This window comes from Adiantum capillus-veneris, chromosome 25 (assembly GCF_014529385.1).
Source record: "Adiantum capillus-veneris isolate H3 chromosome 25, ASM1452938v2, whole genome shotgun sequence".
Lineage (NCBI taxonomy): Eukaryota > Viridiplantae > Streptophyta > Polypodiopsida > Polypodiales > Pteridaceae > Adiantum > Adiantum capillus-veneris.
This window is the reverse complement of record NC_140955.1, coordinates 56,614,598-56,622,225: the sequence shown is the minus strand read 5'-3', so window position 1 is coordinate 56,622,225 and position 7,628 is coordinate 56,614,598.

Here is a 7,628-nt window from a genome sequence, read left to right as displayed (position 1 = left end):
AAATTTGAAATTTACAATTAGATATGGTTACTATTTACAAAATACACACAATTAACATAAAAAACTAACTGTATCTAGAAATCTATATTTGCTACACTAGAATGTCTCGTAATTTTGTACAATTGAAAAACTCAACCATTATCGTATACTATGCTATATAGCATATTAGGTGTTCTAAAACTCAATGAAGATTAGTTTTATGTTACACATACCACTTACATAATCAAAATTACATTTGGATATCAAGAAAGCCACAAAAAAAACTCATAAAAGTTTTAAATTTGGCCAAAAAAACAAAATTAGTCTTTTTTTTGTAATTTGATCATAAGTTTAACTTTAACAGTTAAACCTCCCTAAAAACATCAAAACATGTTCAAGAGTACCAAAGCTAATCCTCTAGCAATCTAAACTCACAGACATGAATTTTAGAATGGTATAGTTGTAAACCTTTGAAAAAAAAAGCCAAAAACAAGACCCATTTTTCCACACAGTTTAAGTTCAAAAATGTTATGCAAGAGTAAGATTAATGATGAAATCACTACTTCAAAAAAACGTCCAAGTTTTTTTCAACTCATAAGGCAGCTTTATGTTTGTGTAATTCTCTAAAAGTATAGAGAGAGGAGAGAGACGAAGAATGCAATAGTCATTGTTGGAAAGAGAAACTAAATGAAGATCGGATCTGCATCAATGCAATAATTCCACGCATGGTTCAATAACACAAAACCTACTTAATTATATTTTCAAAGCTCCTCGAGATCGAATACCCGTACTATGACCTAAGCTAGATATTGTACCAAAGGTTTTTCAACTACTTTACTTCACCTTGGAAAATCTACTAGTTCAACCACTTCACCTTGCCAAAGCTTCACAAGAAGTTTTGGACAAATTCTCACAATAATGTTCACATTGTGACTTAACATCATGAGCTTCTGCGAGAAAGGTACCGCATACCTAGATAGGTACGATTGCGAACAGGGGACCGTCAACCCAGTGGGGGAGGCGAGGAGTCCCCGACCCCAAATAGTACCTAGCTAGGTATGCGATGCCTCCCTCACAAAAGCTCATGATGTTATGCATTGTGTGAAAAATACTGAAAAATACTATTTTCACATGAGAAAAGTTTTAAATCTTGTTATGAAGGTTAGACATCACACTTCACCAAATAAGTATACATTGGTTGAACCAATAGATTTTCCCTGAGATGTATATAAAACGCTAAGGTATAGATTGTAAACTTAAATCAAGATTCAATAAAGTCGTAACCAAGATTTTTCAATACCAATTGTGAAATCTCTCTCTACATATATTTATTTATTTATTTATTTATTTATTTATTTATTTATTAAAAAGAGAAGCAACCATCCACGTAGCTGCAAATACACAACCATTGATGGTGCTCCTCTTTGGATCATTTTCCCTACAACGTCGTGATTTGCCTTCTTCTTCCATTCTTCTTCCCCTCAAGCAACACAACCTGGTAAGTGAAGTAGACATTGCCTATTAGCACCCACAATCCAAGAAAGCTCACCCGCAACCAGATCTCACTACCTATAGCCATATCAAGCTCGAGCGAACGACCATTTGGTGCAAGGAGCTACACGGCCATGTCCACCTATAGCATCCTCTCTCTCTCTCTCTCTCTCTCTCTCTCTCTCTCTGTGTGTCTCTCATGCTGACGCTTCACGATAGGAACTAGGACGATAAGGGAATGCTTATAAAGAACCACAAAGATTTGCTTGGTCATATAGGCTTAAAATTGCTATCGGCTCAAGTAAGCTATCCTCTTGGCCAAAAACCATTTCCTTTTCCTCTTGGCCAAAAACCCTTTCCCATTATAAGTCTTATGAGTTTGAAAAGATGTTATGCAAAGTCTGGACTGTTCAGGACTCAAGAGTAACCATTGCAAAAAGAGAGGACAGATATGTGTGTGAGAGAGAGAGAGAGAGAGAGAGAGAGAGACTTGAGCATTTGCATTTTCTCTTATAGCTTGACCTGACAAGTTTGTGGGCATAAGCGGCCAACCATGTTTAGAAGGTGCCATTAAATCCTTCAATCGATTGTCATCATTGAGCAGCTCCTCTACATTCTGGCACTATGGCCCCATGCGCTCCTTCAAAGACCTTTGTAGTGTGGCACGAGAGAGAGAGAGAGAGAGAGAGAGAGAGAGAGAGAGAGAAAAGCAGAAGAAGAAAAAGAAGAGAATTTTAACGTCGTAGGAAATTATTTCAAGAGACCTTAAAGATCTATCCGACGAGGAGGGTTGAACTCGACCTGTTATTCAAGAGGGAAATGACATAACCAATCACACTTGGGTGATAGAAAGGGGGAGAGGCCTAATCTATCTCGAGAGAGTAGATAGAAAGAGAAGAATCCTAGAGAGCAAGATTGAGAGAGAGAGAGAGAGAGAGAGAGAGAGAGAGAGAGAGAGATTCCTAACCTATCTAGAAAGAGGAGCCCAAAGAAGATGAGAATCCTATAGAGAGAGAATACGTCATGACTGTGAGTGAGAGAGAGAGAGAGAGAGAGAGAGAGAGAGAGAAAAAAGATGTAAACTCTTGAGTCCATGTGGCAACGCCATTACCAAAGGCGACGCTAAGAAAATCCACATAGCTCCATTGTACTAGTTAATATTAAGCAAGATATGTGAGCAAGTAGTTCCATTTTGATTGGTAGTCCAATTTGGCAGAGTCTCTCGTCTTCATAAAAATACTACACAATGGGAGCAATTAAGGCATCTTGCGACTCTGTGAGTGTCAAAACTCTCGTAAGTCTCTCTCTCTTTCTCTCTTCTCTCTCTCTTTCTCTCCGCGCACACGAGAAAATAGCCATGACATCTTAGCTCATGTTTTTTGAGCTGCGTGTATTGCTGAGCATAACCTTAAGTGGAATCTCGAAAAGCTATGACCACCCATTCAAATTGTCTTTATTTCAATAGACCATATATTGCATATGGTCATTTGATCTGTCACTTAACCTTCAACCAGAAAGAGGAGCAGCAGCTTGGTGGGGAAGTGTATGGTCAAGCGTACAGCAGAGATAATAATGAGAGTCGCCATCAAGAGCAGAGGATTCGCCGACACAGCAGAGATCGATGCGCAGGGTTAGGCAGCGTGGCACAAATGAGGACATTGCACTCTTTTTTTGGAGAGAAAAAAGAATTTCAATCCTATTCAGATGTTGTGAAATGTACCAAGAAGCGGGGAATTAAAGCAGGGTTTGCCAAAGGGTTTGAAATAGGATTACTGTAAGGAATGGCCTTCGTGTTGCAATTACATATCGTATGTTTCTTTTTACTGAGTGACCTCTGCAGGATGCATGGACGGACTGGGGAGTTGCTGGCAAAGCCATCAATGCCGCCCTTGCATTGTCTAACACTGATGCAACCTTCATTTCAGTGCTGCCGATTTTGAGTACAACCAAGGTAAACAACTCGGTCAACATGCCAAAGTTCGGTATATTAGGTAATGCTCTCATACTCTCATTATAAAATACACATCTATACATGCTTTATGTAATTTTATGAATGAAGTTTGGATGCTTGTTGGCCATGTCTCTTTGAGTTGTGTGTATATATCTTAATGGTGTCTTAAAATGCAGGTATATGTAGGCTGAGGACATGGAATATATTGAAAGACATAATAGTCAATGGAGCTGTTGGTGTTTTGTCATATGGATGATTACCATGGCTCATGTCCCCAAAAAACTATGTTTTCTTTAGGGCAAGGACAATCCTCGAAATTGTTCCTGAGAATTTCACTTTTTTTACTTCTTGGAGGGTGCTTTGTCATTGAAGAAGACCTTGGCTTTGCTGAACCAGGTACGTGGTTGCTGTGCTCACATATGTGTTTGTGTTTCTTTTGTATGTGAGTAGTTCTTGCAACCTACCAACAATGATTTTCAGAAGTGTTTCTTTTGTATGTCAGTAGCTCTTGCCTCCTCTTCGTCATTTGAAGGTAGGAATCTCTGCAAAGAGATGCCTCCTTGAGCAATTATCAAGGTTTGCAGATCACTCATGTAACTAGCATCTTTCTGAAGGGGATTAGGAACACCTACTGCCGCTGTGCCTCTTGCATGCAGACTCTCAGACTCTGTAAAGTTTTTATTACCGGAGTCTCTCAGCAGCTCATGGACAGCTTGAATGTGACCACAGAGAGAGAGAGAGAGAGATATATATATATATATTTTTAATGGTGTTGATGAAATGAATGCTAACATGCTTGGAGAGCGCCTTGACACACAACTCCACGTCTATGTAGGAGGGGAGAGAGAAAGACGTACATTGTAGGTGCACTTGTTAAAGTGGCCTCAAGTGTTCTCATTGAGATGTCAAATGAGTGCCATGAGTAATATTTGAGGGTATTGTTTTAGAGCAACATGATTAGATGTAGGTGGCAAAAGATATGATGGTAATTTGGCCAAAAAGTATGGCTGTAGGACAACATTTAATGAGGGTTGTCAAAAAAGTGATTGAAAACGGATCCATGACAAAGGGAAGAAAAAGCTAACGAACAAGCTAGTGGACAAGGATCAATGCAACGCAAATTCTCATCAACAATAAAAACAGTTGTAGGTGTAGCAAATTTTCTAGATTGCATGCCCTATTCATGTAACCTTTGAAGCCAAAGGTGATGGTTAATGAGCCTTGTGTGTAAGCCTTGGACACAAAATAAAAGTTGCATACCTAAAGCATGTTGTAAGGCTTTGGCTTCTCAACCTATGGATTGTAATCCCTCATTGGGTGTCCTCTAGAGGGACACCTTGTGCTCACTTGTTCGCGCTGCTGTGGCTCTTGCCCTTGAACACTCGAGTGCATCCTCCTCTTGAAGAGTGAATCCTTTTCTTTGGGTGGGTCACCTGAGGAGGAGGATGTGCATCAATTAGGTGGCCATGGTGATGCCTACATGTGGCTCTTGCCTGATGGTACATGGCCCTTGCCTGACCATGTTTCATGGCTAATATTTGGAAGGGATAAGCACCTCTCCCTATTGGCCCTCTGGTGTGTTGTTTATTTTATATTTTTGAAGTTGGGCATCATGTGGACTCAAAGTAAACATTATGCACAAACATGAAAAATTCTATGAGCACAAGCATAAATTTAGTGGCAACATAGACATTAAGCTCACTTACAGCATGATCATAGATATAAAATGTGATATTGAGAATCTCTTGAGGCATTAGACTAGTTACAATGGGCATACAAGTGCCCTTATAGAGGCACATTAGGAGCTATAAACATGTGGATAAACATCTAATGCTTTAATGGATGAAGCTCAAAAAATATTAGAAACTGTGCTTCAAGAAACACCATGATGTTCCAATAGAACTTCTAATATTCAACGAAAATCACATATTCCTTTAAAATTAAAATAAAGATCTACTCTCATGTGACACATGAAACTTGTACTAACACAAAGTAGATACATATAATATATACATACATATGTATACATATATACATACATATGAAGGTCTGTTAGTCGGGGGTAATGTGGTTGCTTTCATAATGGCCAACCCCCTCCGAGTAAGGTCATGTGTGCATGTATTCGTATGAGTGTGTAAATACAAGATCTATCTTTGCATTGTGTTTGTGTAATTCTCTATAAGTCTAGAGAGGAGAGAGAGACAAAGAATGCAATAGCCATTGTTGGGAAGAGAAACCAAATGAAGAGCAAGTCTGCATCAATGCAATAATTCCAGGCATGGTTCAATAACGCACAATGTATTCGATTAGATTTTCAAAGCTTGAACTTCGAGAGTGAATACCCTTACTATTACCTAGTCTAGACATTGCATCAAAGGTTTTTTTACTTCACCTTGGAAAATCTATTGGTTCAACCACTTCACCTTGCCAAAGCTTCACAAATTTTGGACAAATCCTCACAATAATTCCCACATTGTGACTTACCTCAACATCATGAGCTTCTATGAGGGAGGTAGCACATACCTAGATAGGTACGATTCGGGACAAGGGGCCGTCTGCCCAGTGGGGGGTCCCCTACCCTCAATCATACCTAGCTAGGTACGCGGTGCCTCCCTCAGAGAAGCTCATGATGTTATACATTGTGTGAAAAACACTGTTTTTTACATGAGAAAATTTCTAAGTTTTCTTGTGAAAGTTAGACATCACACTTCACCAAATAAGGATACAATGGTTGAGCCAATAGATTTTTGAGATGTATACAAAACGCTAAGGTATAGTTTTGTGATGCCCATGTGGAGATCGTGTTAGTGGTCTCATGTGCAAGAGCAATTGGCAGTATCAAGCGTAGTCATAGTTGTGTGTGCCTCGGGTCTCTCCATTAGGCATGTTAGTTCTATATCGGACCACCCTCGATCACTTGTATGAGCAGACTGTTATCAACATGGAGAGCCTTTCCCAAATCTCTCTCTCTCTCTCTCTCTCTCTCTCTCTCTCTCTCTCTCTCTCAAATGTCGTGTCCCTTTCTACATGTGCCTTGTTCATGTGTTTGGCATTGCAGGTGTTCAAGATCCTCTCTAGATCGGAGTTGAGGTACCCACCATATCATGAGCCAATTCTTGCCTTTGTTGCATCTTCCACCTTACTGCAAGCACCTTTCTTGCCTACTTGTACGCCACATCCATGAGCCCCTCGTAGAATGAGGGCCCTCAACCAAACACACATCACATACAACATGAAAGAAGCCGCAAGCAAAACAATGAAGCAACAGGAAAAAATAAAGAAAACAAAAAGGAAACGCATGTGCTGAAAATTGCAAAACAAAGGACAAAAACATGCACATGTGCAAAGGTAGCAAGAAAGAAGGGCTGGAAGTTAGGGAACGGAAGGGAGGGTAGGGGTTTGCTGCACCATAGAACACTGAAGAGCAAGAACGCCTCGCGTCTCTGCAGCATCAGAGTAGGAGGGGTCGGCGATTGTGAGTGTGCACGCTCATCTCTCTCTCTCTTACGCAAACACGCATGCCGAACATTAGATGCAATAAAGTGGAAGATAGTTGTACACAACGCTCGGGAAAAGATAGTATGGAGCCAACTTTACAAGCACAAGAAGATTTAGAAATTTTCTAATGTAGGAAAAGGGCATACAATGCACAGCATCATGAGCTTCTGCTCCGGAGGCACCACATACCTAGCTAGGTACAATTGGGAGCAGGGGACCATCGGCTCAGTGGCTCACAAAATCTCATGATGTTGAGGTAAGTCATAACATGGGAATTATTGTGAGAATCTGTTCAAAACTTCTTGTGAAGGTGAAGACCCATGTTTGAGAAGGAAAGTTCTACATAAGTTTGAACTTTCGAACCAAAATATTAAAACTTGAGCTAGCCTCAAAATAGGTTTTGGATGAATCAAACCTACCGTCTCCCGAGCCTTGCTTGTACATGATTTACACACTTGTTAAGCGGCTAAGGATGGAAGTGGATATTATTGGCTAATGGTGTTTTTTAGATGTAAGACAACATTGAATGAGGGTTGTCTAAAAATTGATTGAAAATGGATCCATGACAAAGGAAATAAAAAGCTAACGAACAAGGTAGTGGACAAGGATCAACGCAATGCAAATTTTCATCGGCATTTAAAACAATTGTAGTTGTAGCAAGTTTCTTAGATTGCATGCCCTATTTATAAAACCTTTGAAGCCAAGTGAT